The sequence below is a fragment of the Rhineura floridana genome, chromosome 7, assembly GCF_030035675.1.
Source record: "Rhineura floridana isolate rRhiFlo1 chromosome 7, rRhiFlo1.hap2, whole genome shotgun sequence".
Classification (NCBI taxonomy): Eukaryota; Metazoa; Chordata; class Lepidosauria; order Squamata; family Rhineuridae; genus Rhineura; species Rhineura floridana.
This window is the reverse complement of record NC_084486.1, coordinates 7,140,258-7,157,060: the sequence shown is the minus strand read 5'-3', so window position 1 is coordinate 7,157,060 and position 16,803 is coordinate 7,140,258. Positions and strand designations below refer to the sequence as shown.

Here is a 16,803-nt window from a genome sequence, read left to right as displayed (position 1 = left end):
TTACTAGAGCATGGATAACCATGGCCAGGCTATTTCTGTGCCAGAGATTTGCAGGTAATATACCAGACAGTCAGACAAACTATTAACAGTACCTCTGTCTCTTCTGGATTGAGCAACACTTTGTTAGACATCATCCAGTCCCACCACTGCTCTTCCTCAGTCTGGTGAAAAGGAGAAGGAAAGTTGGGTGTCATCAGCATGTTGTTGTTTATACCCCATCCTTCAACCCTAAGATTTCCAACATTTTATTAGATAAAATACAATTCATTAAGGTGCAATATAGCAATTAACATAATGATAATAAATCCAGTAAACATTAGCATCTTAAATTACAATAACACCATAATGCAGCAACAGAGGAACCAGTCCTTAAATCCCCTGTTTCTGTAGCCTGATCAAAAAGTACATCTTTAGTACATAGCAATGTAGAGTCATACCATTGGTCTATCTAGCTCACTATTGTCCCCCTGACTTGGTAGAAGCTGTCCAGGTTTCAGACAGCTAGTCTTCCCCAGCCCTCTGTGGAGATGCTGGGGATGGAACCTGGGACCTTTTATATGTAAAGGAGATGCTCTACTACTGAATTGTAAGAGTTCCACATCAATGAGGCCATAAGGCCTTGCTCTGTGTTGCCATACAGTAAACTACAGCTGATGATGGAAGGACAAGCAGGGCCTCCTTGGCTGATCATAGAGCAGAGGTTGACAGGTAGTGAGAGAAGCGCTCCTTCAGATATTTGGGTAACGGGCCATATAAGGCTCTGCACTAAAGTCAGCACCTTAAATTGAGATTGGTAGTGGATACGCAGCCAGTGTAGCTCCTTAAGGATAGATAACACATTATCCTATTTAGCAGTGCCATTCTGCACCAGCGATAGTTTCTGAACTATCTTCAAGGACGGGTCCATGTAGAGCGCATTGCAATAGTCTAAACATGAGGATACCAGAACAACTATCTTGACACGTTAATGGCACCTTACTCCAAATCCCAAATTATATCACTCAGTAATTTCATGTAAAAGACCACAGGGGACAAAATAAAGCCCTTTTGCACACCACAACAGAAGTGCAATGGGGAAGAGAAGTAGTCCTCAGGACCACATTTTGAAAGTGGCCAGCCTTGTACAAATAGACCCATTTGATCAACCCTCTCTTGCTAGATGGTAGGGTGTCGTATGCCCCCTTCCTGGGCATTCAGGTTTTCAAGGCACCAGAGAGATGAAGAAGGCAGACTGAGTCGCAGGTTTACTTAAAAGGAGACAAAATGTTTATTGAGTAGCTTTCAACCCACAGGTATACCCAGTACACAATGGGACAGGCTGCCAGGCTCTGCACAAACATGGACCAGGCTGAACACTGAACCAAGCAGCCCAGACCCCTTTTTATAGCATACATGTTTACCAGCTCAATAATGAGATTACATAAACATTAATTAATATGACGCATTAAATCATTTCATCTATTCTATTAATCTTTAGATTAACAAGGCAACTTCAAACAAACATTAATTACTAGGAAAGGCTGCATCATACAACATAACAACAACTGATAAGCAAAGCCTCTAATTGCCTAATGGGGCATTAACTGCTCCAAGATCTACGTTATCTTGGTTAACAAGGCACCTTCCCAGCATCCCAGAATCACTCTTGGCAGAGCATCACACCGAATGCTTATTAGGAACCCCAGATTAGACTCCAGGTGGCTCTGAGCTAATTCATTGACCGTTCCTTGAACCATCTTCCTCATGCTTAGATACTGAATGCTAAACTAGAGAACTAAGGCTGGGCGGGGAATACAGCCCCCCCTTGCCTACAGGCAGCTATTCTGCTAATATAGCTGCTGAACTTGCCCACGGGCCAATGCATTCCACCCCCGAAGATGGGTCCAAGGGACGTCAGTGTGCCCTGAGGGCCAGATCTTTGCCCTATCTTTTGACCCTGAGGGGTATCAATCATTACCTAATACATACTAATAATACATCAACAATATAAGCACATGATACACAGGCAGAAAACCACATAAGACAGTGATCCCAACTGCAACACCTGGTAACTGACCACCCCCTGACCAACCAGGCTGGCTTGAGCCCAGCTGCTAATACACCCCCATAATTGAACAGACACAGCACGATACATTTTAAACACTAAAACCTTATTGCAAAAACCTATCAGCATAATTCTTAAAGGGAGAAAATCATCAAACAGCTCAAGTTAACAGCATTTCAAAAGGCAGTATTGACTAACCAAATGAACAGCATTTTCCAAAGGCAGTATTGAGCACATCAGAAGAATTCTGACAGCAAATCAGTACACAGTCTCATATGCATAACTGCCACCCCCAGGCCAAGCGGTTGCCATGCCCACCCCATCTTGGGGCTTCAGGAAGTTTCCACTCCAAGCGGATCCTGCTGCCTGCAGGGTCTTCAGGAACAGATGTGTTTCCTCAGCAGCATACGACAGGCTGTCTTCCCACTCTCCTCTCCCGGAAAAGTCTTTGAGCCAGTCCACCACATCTCCTGTCCCAAATGCCACATCAAAGTCCTGCCACAAGTCTTTATCGGGGGGGGGGGAATCTTCTTTATGGCCAGCTGGCCCAGCCCCCCCAGGTTGGCAGAAAGAAATTGTCTCTGTCCTCCCTCACAACCTCCTGTGTAAATCATGAGCTCAAACAGAGACAGGCAACCCTTCCCCCGCTCTTCACACGCACAGGGCGCTGGGTGTCTCTCACTGCCGGAATTTGTCCAGGGACTGCGCTCATCATAGGAACTGCATCCCCCCACATGAGATCGTTATGGGATACCCAAGGGGCACAGGCACTGGGGAATTTTATCACCCCCATGTCTCCAGGTGCTTTTCCTTCCACAGCCGGCACACAGGGAACGAAGGGCTTTTCCTGCACTTTAACAGCAGGAGCACATAGAGCAAAGAGATCTGGTGGGCACGCCTCCCCCTCTCCCTCCGACACTGTCCCTTTAACAGCAGGAGCACCCAGAGCGAAGAGATCCAGCGGCGGCTGTCCTTCTCCTACGCATTCCTTCTCTCTCACACACGGAGCAGAGGAATTCATCTCTCCTCCAGCTCCTACTTCAGTTTGCTTCAAAGCCTTTTCTTCCTCCTGTATTGCAGCGGGTGCATGTGGGGCAGAGGAGTCTATCAGCATCTCTCCTCCAATCCCTACCCCACTCTCTTCCAGGGCTTCCTCTTTCTTCAACACTTGGGGCTTGACTTCCAGCTCTTTGCTGTCCTCACCCCCGGCAGGCTCCAGGATAAACACAGCTTCTTTTTCATCTTCCTCTGCTGCTGACTGCAACGCTTCATAGTCTTCCCCCTCCAGCTGCCCGTTCTGGGTGCCCTGCAGCTGGACTCCTGGGCCACTCTCGCCCCCTTGCAGCAGTTGATCAGGCGGGGCATTTTCTTCCTCATATGGGGTCTCCGTTTCCTCTCCATGTAAATTCAAAACCTCTTGAGTGTTAAGATCGGCAGAGGGGTCCTCTTGGCACTCTCTCTTCTCTGAGAAGGGATTAGCTGCCGTCTCACCTTCCCCCTCTCCCTGATCTTCAGTTTCAGGAGAGGTGATGCTACGCACTTTGGCATGCTTCAGGCATTTCTTCTGGGTTTCGCGAAGCAGCCTACCTGCAAATTCTTTTGCTTTACGCAAGAGGTTCGGAACTAAGGCTGGGTGGGGAATACAGCCCCCCCCTTGCCTACAGGCAGCTATTCTGCTAATATAGCTGCTGAACTTGCCCAAGGGCCAATACATAGGGGTAGAGATAAGAGTGATGCAAACAGGCAGCTGCCTGCATTTCTTCAGGCGCCTTGTCCATATCCTTGGGCCATAATAACTGAAATTAATCCATCAACATATGACTACACCATATTCTGGATGCATTCACTGAGTGTACTGCAGACACTGTGGCTTCCACGTTGCTGCAGATGCTGCAATTTTATCTTCTTAAGTGCTTAGCAAATAGATGACAGTTAGAAATGGGAATCCGAGGACCAAATTAGATGTGTTGCTTGTCACATAGCTCGACCTTGTGTTAACAAATAGTTGCTGCGCAGCCTGAGAGGAGGGGAAGAGTTGCATTGGGATTGTGGAAGGGGAGAAAGGCTTTACCCATTTGCCCTTGCCACAATCCTAATCAGAACTGGAGGGCTGTGCACCAATTATTTGCAATGGGAGCTTTCCTTGGTCTGAAATTCCTTGGTCTGAAAGGACATCATTAAGAATTAGAGCTCTTCTCCACACAAAAATATGCTAAGGAGAAAGCACCTCCCAGTCAAACTTAAAAGTCTTGTGGCTACAAGACTACTGACCAGAGCTAGTTTTGAGAATTGTTAATATTAGTATTTGTATTTGTATTAGTATTGGATTTCCTACCTGCTCTTCACCATGAGGTCCCAGGGCAGGTTACAATTTAAAAATATAATGTTAAAAACAGTTAAGACAGATTACAATTAATAGGATGGATCCTAAAAATTTCAGGGCATTGGAGCTACCAAGAGGACCCCTCTGCCGATCTTAACACTCAAGAGGTTTTGAATTTAAGTAACATCCCCAAAGAATATAAAGATCAAATACGGAACAGGTTTGAGGCTTTAAACTTAGTTGACAGACCAGAAGAACTATGGAGTGAAGTCAGAGACGTTACCAGGGAAGAATGCAAAAAAAGAGAGCAAGACCTCAATGGATGACTGAAGAAACTCTTGAAATGGTTAAAGATAGAAGGAGAGCAAAAGGAGATAGAAACACTGTCAGAACCCTCAATGCAACAATACAGTGACTAGTACGTAGGGACAAAGAGAACGATTACAATAGTTACTGTATAGAAATAGCAGAGGACAACAAAAAGGGAAGAACAAGAGCCCTATTCCAAAACATTAGAGAAATGAAAGGGAAATTTAAACCAAGAGTAGGGATGTTGAATAATCAGCAGGGGAACACACTGACTGACTGAGATAAAATAAAAGGAAGATGGAAGCAATACACTGAAGAACTCTATCAAAGAGATGCCAGGATGTCAGATTCATTCATGGAAGAACCGTATGATGAAGAACCAAAAATTTTAGAATGTGAGGTGAAAAATGGAAATGGACTGCCTTCAAGTTGATCCTGACTTATGGCGACCCTGTGAATAGGGATTTCATGGTAAGCGGTATTCAGAGGGGGTTTACCATTGCCTCCCTCTGAGGCTAGTCCTCCCCAGCTGGGTGGGGCCTGCTCAGCTTGCCACAGCTGCACAAGCCAGTGCCTTCCTTGTCCGCAACTGTCAGCTGGGCGGCAACTAAGCTCCTTGGGACTATGCAGCTTGCTCACAGCTGCACAAGTGGCAGGGCATGTAACCCCTGAGCCACTCACTGTGGGGAGACATGAGCGGTGATTTGAGGTGAAAGCTGCTCTTAAAATACTTGGAGGAAACAAATCACCAGGAACAGATGCCATACCAATAGAGTTGCTACAAGCTACTGAGACTGAATCTGTCCAAATTTTGACAAAAAATTGTCAACAAATATGGAGAACTAAACAATGGCCCACAGACTGGAAGCATTCAATACACATCCCAATTCCAAAGAAAAGGGATCCCAGGGAATGCAGTAATTATCGAACAGTTGCCTTAATATCCCATGCAAGTAAAGTAATGCTCAAGATTCTACAACAAAGGCTCTTACTATATATGGAGCGAGAAATGCCCGATGTCCAAGCTGGATTTAGAAAGGGAAGAGGCATCAGAGATCATATCACAAACATACATTGGATAATGAAACGGACCAAGGAATTTCAGAAGAAAATCACCCTGTGCTTTATAGGTTACAGCAAAGCTTTTGACTGTGTAAATCATGAAAAACTATAGAATGTTTTAAAAGAAATGGGGGTGCCACAGCATCTGCTTGTCCTGATGCGCAACCTATACTCTGGACAAGAGGCTACTGTAAGGACAGAATATGGAGAAACTGATTGGTTCCCAGTAAGAAAGGTTGTGAGACAGTGGTGCATATTATCACCCTATTTGAGTAATATGTACTCAAAACTTATCATACGGAAAGTGGGATTGGACCAAGATGAAGGAGGTGTGAAAATTGGAGGGAGAAATCTCAGTAATATAAGATATGCAGACTATACCATATTACTAGCAGAAACCAGTAATGATTTGAAATGAATGCTGGTGAAAGTTAAAGAGGAAAGTACAAAAGCAGGACTGCAGTTGAACATCAAAAAGACTAAAATAATGACAACAGAAGATTTGTGTAACTTTACAGTTGACAATGAGGACATTGAACTTGTCAAGGATTATCATTACCTTGGCACAGTCATTAACCAAAATGGAGACAATAGTCAAGAAATCAGAAGAAGGCTAGGACTGGGGAGGACAGCTATGAGAAAACTAGAAAAGGTCCTCAAATGCAAAGATGTATCACTGAACACTAAAGTCAGGATCATTCAGACTGTGGTATTCCTGATCTCTATGTATGATGTGAAAGTTGGACAGTGAAAAAAGTGGATAAGAGAAAAATAAACTCATTTGAAATGTGGTGTTGGATGAGAGCTTTGCGCATGCCATGGACTGCAAAAAAGACAAGTAATTGGATGTTAGAACAAATTAAACAGAACTGTCACTAGAAGCTAAAATGACGAATTGATTTTGGCAAGTAAGCAGTGTATAATTTAATAAATAATAAAAATAAAGTAATATTGGTGATACCTCAACTCCACATCTCCCAATGACTTCTAGCAGCTTCAGACAGATGTTAACAGGATGGGGAACAGGATGGAACTCTGCAGAACACTACATGGCATATTATTTGTATACCAGCTTTGCTCATTTCTGGCAATCTAAGGTGCTGGTTATTACCTTTTAAATCACTAAACAGTTTAGGGCCAAACTACATTAAGGACAATCTGGCATTTTACTACCAAGGAACCATTTTTTTTGTTTAGATAAGTTTTTGGTTTGCCTTCTGTTTGATTGTGTTTTGAGTCCTGGCTATATTGCTTTGCTCACTTGTTGTTCAGTTATTGTTATTTTACTATATCTTTTGGGTTTTTTTTAGTATATTGTAATCTGCATTAAACACTGCTGGAGTTGAGAGGCAGGGTGAAAATCTAGTTAATAAATAAAAACTAAGATTAGGAAAGGGAATGCAGCAAGAAGATTAGGACTGCTATAATTATACTGCCACGAGAGTGGCTGTATACTATAGTCAGCGGGGATTTTTCACATTCCGCAATGTTAAATGGAAAATAACCCCCCATGCCATTCTGAGGCTTCCCATAAGCTCATTTCAAAACAAAACCTTACAAAACTTACAGTTCTGAACTCAGAAACGCTTGCTTAACAACCCTGTCAATTTTCATGGCGATACGCAAAACAGTCAGAGAGAATCGAGAGTTCAAAGTCTAAAAAGAGAGAAAAAAACTCAGAGCCCTTTTGGACTTTTTTCTGCGAGTTCTCATAATCTGTTGAAATTCATTAAAAATCAGCCATGTTCACAGAGTACCTGTAATCCTAATACTGACCTTGCCCCATACTCTGACCTTCATCTACTGCAGTTTAAAAGTTAAAAAAATGCCCGATTGATTTTTAATTAATTAAAGAAATTTTGGCTGGAAGCCTATTATAACGCGGGGCATGCTCAGTAAAGACCAACTGTCAGTGTTCTAAAAGCCTCACAGCTGCTGGGCTTGGCTAATCAGAGGGCCACACCCACACCAGACTTGATTTCACTTGAGACAGTCATGGCTTCCCTCAAAGAATCCTGGGAAATGTAGTTTGTGAAGGGTGCTGAGAGGAGGCTCCTATTCCTCTGAGAGAATAGTTTAACAGTCAGCCACTCTGATTAAAGGTCTGTGAGAGAAACAGGGCGTCTCCTAGCAACTCTCAGCACCCTTCACTAACTACACTTCCCAGGATTCTTTGGGAGAAGCCATGATTGGCTTTGAGCCATGGCTTTGAGAGAAGCCATGATAAATTGTTTTAAATTGTTTTTAAAAGATGTGTTTTTAAATTTGTATATTTGTTTTTAATGTTTTTAGTTATTGTAAACCGCCCAGAGAGCTTCGGCTATGGGGCGGTATATAAATACACTAAATAAATAGATAAATAAATAATGATTGTCCAAAGTGTAATAGAGGCCTGGTGTGGATGTGGCCAGGGACAGCTTTGTTTTAAATTTGGGTGGGAGGTAGGGTTGCCAGGTTCAGGGCCTGAGACTGATCCTGTATCTTTAGGAGAAGAGAAAGTCAGCCAAGTGCCAGTGTTCTTGCAACATTGTAATGGGAAAAACCACAAGGTAGAATTGTCCCTTCCCCCTGCCCAACTGTGAAAGATACAGAAGACGTCTTGGTTGGCAGGCCCAGCCTGGTCAGTTTTACCTATCCTAATCATGATTGCATAGGAGTATATCCGATTCAACTCAAAAATCATACAAATGATCAGACCTACCTTTTCCCTCCTTCCCCTTTCCTCTCCCTTTCTCCTCCCTTCTTCCTTCTTCCACCTTTTCTGCCCACTCCAGCCGTCCGTCCCTTCCCCCCGTCAGTTTTACCTATCCTAAGCATGATTGCACAGGAGTAAATCCCACTGAACTCAATAAACATGCAAACCACCACATCTGTCCTTCTTCTCCCCTCCCCCTCCTGCCTGCTCCCATCCCAGTCTTCCCCTCTGCCTTTCCACCCCTCCCTCCTCCCCCTCCTCCCTTCCCCATCCCCTGTGGTCAGTTTCACCTATCCTAAGCATGATTGCCTGGTGTGTGTGTGTAAATCCCACTTAACTCAATAAGCATGCAAATGATCAATCCATTCTCAGCAAACTTGCACAGGATCCCATTTCTTACCTCCCGGATTAAAAAGCAGGGAAATTCACTAATAGGCAAAAAACCTTGCGGTTTAAGAATGTACCTATAGCCCACAACTATTTCTATCAAACTTTAAGAAGCAGGGATATTGGGCAGCTATAGTGAATGCACCAGGGGAGCAGGAGACCTGAACTCCTCTCTGAGATATTGGACTGCCCTACAAATTGGTCAAAATGCAAACACCATTTGGGTTCGTCTTTCACAGTCCAATCCACTTCCTGTGTAGCTTGGAAGAATTTGGTAACATGCCTCTGAGCATATGGTGAGTGGTGGCAACACCTGCAATCAGCCCAAAGAATAGAAAGAAGACATGTGCTGTGCTGATCTTGTTTTAGCAGGGAGGAAGCAACATCATTAAGACAGTTGATATAGTTCAGATGGTCACTTTGAATATGTCTGATTTCCTTTGCAATTTTAGTGATGTTTCCTATAGGAAATCATTTTCTTTTGTTTCTATTTCTGTGAATATGTGAAGTACAGCAACTCTTTGCAAAATTTATACTAAAAAAACTCCAAACATAACTGTGGAATAATGGCACTGACTTCTGCAGAATAGTCTCCAGTGGACCTCAGGAGTGTCTCAATTTGCACAAGGTAAAACAGTGGGAGGTGAAATATATTCTAGCAAAATACTAGGTGTGCTCTATGTTTTTAATTGACTGTGCCCACCTTGCCTTAAATGAAGTGGTTTAAACACAGCAGGCTGAAAACATGCATCCTATTTTTCCAACAGCTAGAGTCATTGCTGAAGTGGCAACATATTGGAATCAGTCTGATTTTACATCAAACTACAGTTTCAGATTCTACTGTTAATGCACCCAAAATAGAAATAGAACCTCCAATTTGAAACACAAAAGGCTGTCTTCACCATCATATGACACTGACCAATAAAAAGGCTTTGAAATTAATAAAAATAAATTTGACACAGATTTCTGGGATGAATAATGAGGAAAATAAAATTTTCTAGTGTAGATTCTCTGTAGAAACATTAATAACACAGGCAAGAAGCAAAGTAAGAAGAACATCAGCAAACATACAAAAATATAATTCTCTGTCTTTGGAGATCCTCTGTGGCGCAGAGTGGTAAGCGGCGGTTACGCAGCCGAAGCTCTGTTCACGGCTGGAGTTCGATTCCAACGGAAGGAGGAAGTCGAATCTTCGGTAAAAGGGGTTACAGTAGTAACACAGGAAAGAAGCAAAGTAAAAAGAACACCAACAGACATACAAAAATATAGTTCTCTATCTTTGGAGATGGCAGGTGTTGCCACCACTCCCCATATGCTCAGAGGCACATGTTACCAAATTCTTCCAAGCTACACAGGAAGTGGACTGGACTGTGAAAGACCAACCCAAATGGTGTTTGCATTTTGACCAATTTGTAGGGCAGTACAATATCAGAGAGGAGGTGCATTTCCCTGCTTTTTCAAGTTTGACAGAATAGCTGTGGGCTATAGGTACATTCTTAAACTGCAAGGTTTTTTGCCTATTAGTGAATAACTATTCAGTTTGAGAAACATATCTACTTGTAAACTTTTTTTTTTAAATAATTTTTATTCAAATTTTTCCAAAAACAAACAAAACGAAGTAAAAAAAAACATAACAATACATCAACAAAAAATGAAAATAAAATAGTTGACTTCCGATTTGTCGCAGATCAGCTATAAGTATATAATATACATCAAACCTGTCCCTTAATGTATACATACAGAGTCCCTTTTCTCCATAGGCTGTCTTAATTAATCGTCAAATCCCAGTATCATCATTTTATTTTGATCTTTCAACAAAAAGTCTAAGAGAGGCTTCCATTCCTTAAGAAATGTATCTGTCGATTTTTCTCTAAGTAAACATGTCAATTTATCCATTTCTACTAAGTCCATTAATTTCAATAGCCATTCTTCCATTGTTGGTGTTGATTCCATTTTCCACTTTTGTGCATATAATAATCTTGCTGCCGTAATCATATATAATATTATTCTTCCATATTTCTTTTCTATTTGTTTATCCATAAAACCCAATAAAAAAAATTCTGGTTTTGACTAAATATTTATCTTTAAAATTTTTTGCATCTTCCTACCTATCTGTGCCCAAAATGATTTTGCCTTTTTACATAACCACCACATATGATAAAATGATCCTTCTTGTTGTTTACATTTCCAACAAACATTAGAAACATTACTATACATTTTTGACAACTTTTCTGGAGTCATGTACCAACGGTACATCATTTTATAAAAATTTTCTTTAAGATTATAGCATAGTGTAAATTTCAAAACTTTTTTCCACATATTTTCCCATTGATCCATTTGTATGTTATAACCAAAATTTTTTGCCCACTTTACCATACACTCTTTTACTTGTTCTTCCTCCATATCCATTTTCAATAAGAGTTTATACATTTTCGCAATTATATTTTCATCATTTGTACACAATCCTATTTCAAAATCAGTTTTACTTATTTCAAACCCATACATTTTCTTGTCCATTTTATATCTTTCTAACAATTGTAAATAGGCAAACCATTGAAAACTATATCCTTCCTTTGTCAGTTGTTCTCTCTCTTTCATTGTATATTCTCCATGTACATTTTCTAATAGTTCTTGATAAGTTAACCATTTCTCTTTTCCAGCCATTTCTCTTCTATAAAACGCTTCTTGACTTGAGACACATAATGGTATTTTCGAATAAAACCTTGGTTTATATCTATTCCATATTTTCAACAGAGGACGTCTTATAAAATGATTGTTAAAGTCTACATTTACTTTTACTTTGTCATACCATAGATATCCATGCCATCCCCACTTCAAATTATGTCCCTCCAAATCCAATAGTCTTTTATTCCTCAATAAAATCCATTCCTTTATCCAGACTAGACAGCAGGCAGCAAAATAAAGTCTCAGATTTGGTAATCCCAGTCCTCCTCTTTCTTTAGCATCTTGTAGTAGTTTAAATTTAACTCTTGGTTTTTTTCCTTGCCATACAAATTTAGAGATATCTTTTTGCCATTGTTTAAAAGGTAAATCAGAGGATATTACAGGTATTGTTTGAAACAAAAACATCATTCTCGGTAATACATTCATTTTTATCACAGATATTCTACCCATTAATGACAGTTGTAGTTTATCCCATCTTAGCAAGTCTTTCTTAATCTCTGTCCATAATTTTTCATAATTATTATGAAACAACTTTGAATTTTTATTTGTCATAATGATACCTAAATATTTCAACTTTTTCTCTATTGTAAAATCTGTCTTGTCCATTAACTCTTTCTCTTCCCTTAAAGTTAAATTTTTCACCAACATCTTTGTTTTTTGATTATTGATCTTAAATCCTGCTAACGGTCCAAATTCTTTTAATTTGTCCATCAATACATTAATTCCTTCCAAAGGATTTTCTAGTACAATTATCAAATCATCAGCAAATGCTCTCAATTTATATTCTTCTTTTTTTATCTTTAATCCCGAAATTCTTTTATCTTGCCTTATATCTCTAAGCAGCACTTCTAAGACCAGAATAAATAAAAGGGGAGATAAAGGACATCCTTGTCTTGTACCCTTTTGTATTTCACATGAATCCGTTAAATCTCCGTTAACAATGATCTGAGCCTTCTGAGATGTATAAATCGATCTAATCCATTTTATAAAATTGTCTCCAAAATCCATTTGCTCCAAAACCTGAAACATAAATTTCCAATTCAAATTATCAAATGCTTTTTCAGCATCTAAAAAAATCAAAGCTGCTTGTTTATCATTTCGTTGTTCTAAATATTCCAAGACATTCAAGACATTCCTGACGTTGTCACGTAATTGTCTTTTAGGTAAAAACCCTGATTGATCTTCCTGAATAAATTGTTGCAATATTATTTTCAATCTTTCTGCCAAGATCATTGTAAAAATTTTATAGTCATTATTCAATAGAGATATTGGTCGATAATTTTTTGTTTTAGTTAAATCTTGCTCCTCTTTAGGTATTAATGTTATATTAGCATTTTTCCAACTATCCGGTATCTTTCCCTCTTGCAGAATAAGATTCATTGTAGACTGTAAAGGTAGTAAGAGTTCTTCCTCCAAACATTTATAATACATTGCAGATAACCCATTGGTCCTGGTGCCTTTCCTAATTTAATTTTGTTTATAGCTTCAGATATCTCTCTTGACGTAATAGGACCATTAATAGCTTGTCTCTGAAAGTCTGTAATTTTAGGCAAATTCTGTTTAGATATATACTCTTCTATTTTTTCAGATGGAATTTCCTGACATTTGTACAATGTTGAATAGTATTGATGAAAAATCTTTTTAATTTTTACATTATCTGTCAACGTCCCATCTCCTTCTTGTATCTTTAAAATGATATTTTTTTGGCGTTCTTTTCTTAATTTATATGCTAACCATTTCCCAGGTTTATTTGCAAATTCAAAAGTCCCTACTTGTAAACTTTTTTAAAGGGTTTACAAACATAATGCATAACACAGGATAAAAATAGAAAAATTAAACTATTAACAATGAGATTGACAGTAAAAGGGAATAAGCGGAATAATATTTGGGTTTTTGAAAATTTTATTTGCTTGCTGTGGAAGGGAGCTAAGGAATTGTGATTCTTCCCTAGGCCTTGAGTATGTATGTATGTATGCATATATGTTTACTGACATTACCTATGATGTATATAGTACAGTAAATAGTTTCTGTACCATGAAACTGCAAGACTTTTTTAAAGTAAACAATGTGCAATTGTTCTATTCTGTAAAGAAAGTTTTCTGCTAGCTTGTTGGCAAAGGTGAAAAGATTTAGGCCTAACCATCCAACCAAGCCTCAGAAAAAGAAGCAAAGTGATTATTTAAGTTAAGGCTGCAGTCCTATGCAGACTTAACTTGATAGTAAACTGCTTTGAAGTCAGTGGGATTACTTGATGAGATTTGGGAATGCATTTGGGAATATTGTTGGCCCTGGCATGAAAAGGAAAATGCTTTTTACAGGTTGGTAAGACTGGTAGTGTCTAGATATGAAGTACTGAGCAAGTCTGCAACTGCCCATCATCTTAATTTCTCCAGAATGCCTAGAGGCATTCTGGGGAGATGACAACTGCAAACAGCTGCGGCCTTACTTGAACCTCGCTTCTCAGCATCACTGGCTTTACAGTTCTAAGGGTTTTTAAATTTTTAAAAACAATATTTAAAAAAGGAATTCATGTCTCCACTGCTGGCTGCCACTAGCTAGTAAGTTTTTTTTTTGAAGGGGGGAGATAGATGCACTTTGACCAGGATCCACTCAAACCCGGCAGCTTAATCTTAACACAATTTACCTCTCCAAATTGAGCCCCCTTTCCTCCCTACTCAGTCTCACAGCATTTCTTCATTTTTAAATATCTTCCCTGCCCCAACTACTATTTTTCTTTCTTTCAAGCATTCTTGAATGTATCCTGTTCTGGTTTGGCAGAGCAGCCCACAGGGCAAGTTAGGTTGGTGGTGGTTTCACCATGGAGAGCTCTTAGTGAGCAACTTTCTCAGAATGAGGGTTGGAAGTGAACTGAAGCCTTTTGAGCAGGGTGAGGAACTGGATCTGTCAGGGGTGCTGGATCTCAGTCCCACACTCTCTGTGGGCCAATTTTGAGCACCCATCTGTCGATCACCTAACATCATAATGACATCAGGGACTGACACCTTTCAACTTTCGGGGGGATTGTTGTACCCGCTTATCAGCTGATGGGCACTTACAGTAACCTTCTTTGAAAGTGCACTACTAGCACTAATCAGCTTCTTTTTTGCAAAGTGGCTTGCATTAAAACCACTTTATAAAATGGAAAGGAAACGTTCGTTTTAGCTAGTGGTCTCAGTGCAAACTGCTTCAAAGCAGAGGCCCTTTGGCTGCACTGGGGAGCCACTGACAGCCTTACCCTCCATGGATTTCTCTATTCCTCTCTTAAAGCCATCCAGGTTGGTGGTCATCACTACCTCTTGTGGGAGCAAACTCCATAGTTTAACCATGCTTTTGTGTGAAGAATTTATTGCCTTTGTCTGTCCTGAACCTTCCAACATTCCGCTTCCTTGGATGGCCCCCAAGTTCTAGAATTAAGAGAGAGGAAGGAAAAACTTCTCCCTATCCATTTTCTACAGTCCATGTATAATTTCATACACTGATATCATGCCCCCCCTTACTCACGAATGGGAAACTCCCTAGTGCAGATTGTCTCCTTGGGTCTCCCTGTCAGTGCCAGTCAGCTGATTAGGGCTGACAGTGAGGGAGCACTGCTTGCAAAGGAACCATCGGGAGCTGACTTTAAGCTCTCAGTTGTTCCTTTATAGTCACATCCCTACCTGCCCCACACCTGACACACATATGACATCAGATGTGGGGCAGGTGGGTATAGTCTGTGAGGCATGGCCTTTGCCAGCTCTCAGGCCTGCAAGCTGGAAATTCCCCACCACTTCTTTTGAGCCTCTGCCTCTAGTCTGCCTCTTCTAGACTCCACTCCCTTTTGAAGAACTAGAGTCTGTTAAAGAGCCAGCCTTCTGGCCTGCAGATCAGCACTTCTCCCGTGTTCCATGCCCTCCTGCTTAGTGCATTGGACTGGTGAGGTACTGTGGGAAGCACTCACTTCCCTGGGCCCAGGGAAAGGCACCCATAAGAGTCCTGATGCCATGGCACTCGATTCAGTGGATGCCTGCCTGCCAGTCAGATTCAGTGGTCCTTTAACATCAGGCTCAGAGGTGGAAACTCTGGTCTGGCTTCTTAGCTGGTGACACTGTAGCCTCTGACTTGATGCCTTGGTCCACTACTGGACTCTGAAGTCATGACCAAAAAGTACAGAACTTATCTGTTTAGGATGAATGCTACCAGTTTGGGAGGACTTTAAGGGTGGTATTCAGTGCTAGTCCTATAGACATGAATAACTTATGGTCATTAATTTCAATGAGACTACTCTGAGTAGGGCTTATTTGAATACAACTCTCAGTGCCAAAGAAACACAAGATGTTCCAGCCTCAGTTCAAGAATCTTCCATGCTGGACAACAGCCTATGTATGGGAAAGTCTCTGCTTGAGCACCAGAAAAACTACCAGTCCTTGGCTCTGCCTGTCAATCTCTTCTGCATCTCCCCCTCATCTCCAACACTCTTTGAACCTTGTTTGGGGTTTGAGGTTTGGGTTCAGTTCTACTTCCTAATTGTCTTTTCTTTCCCCCGCCCCACTCCATGCAATCCAGTAGGCTTTTATTAGCTTGTTCTGGTTTAACATCTTCTGACATAATGGAGGAGTACTTGTGAGAAATTGCAAAAATTATGTGTACTTTTGGAGAGAAAATCCAAGGTCCGCAGGGGATGGGAATCTAGTCTCCCATAAAATCCATCTTACTTTCACAAATACTGTATTTCAGTGGAGTTTCTCAAAATTGTCATTTTTCTCCTGCAGATGGAATGCAGTCCTTTTGGGATAACTTGGCTCAATTTTGCTAGACAGATACACTAGCATGCAGTATGATGCCAGGCTGGCAAGTCACACTGGTTGTTTGCTGCGGCTGTGCTAGGCAACCTAGTGTGTTAGGCACAATAACTGTGTATGTTGTCATAGTTTGAATATGCTAACACTCTCTAGTAAAAAAGGATTTTCTGTTATCAATGCTAAATATTAATTATAACAAAATTGAACAGATTGTAATTTCATACTGCTTCACAGTAATCCTCTGAATCTGTTCTCTTTCTCCAGGTCTTTGTATCTAGCAATGGCTATAACTTTTCAGTACTCTTATAAACACATTTCTACATGTTCCTGTGTTCTATCTTTCTTAGTTAATTTGTGGTGAAAAAGTTCCAGTAATTTAGGGAATTACAATTTATTTTAGCTGAAATCATGGTGTTTAGATTGTCACACTGTGGTTTTGTGTCTGTTCTTTATTTTTTTGCATGCATTTAAACCACTCAGATACAGCATAAAGGCATATACAATTCCTAACCTTCATTTT

The 16,803-nt window shown here is 40.6% G+C and overlaps 1 protein-coding gene across 3 annotated transcripts in view; it reads left to right on the top strand.

The window, feature by feature from the left end:
• NDST2 (N-deacetylase and N-sulfotransferase 2) overlaps positions 1-16,803 on the top strand; it is a 196,154-nt gene that overhangs the window by 93,091 nt on the left and 86,260 nt on the right. The gene's annotated exons all lie outside the window — the stretch shown is intronic.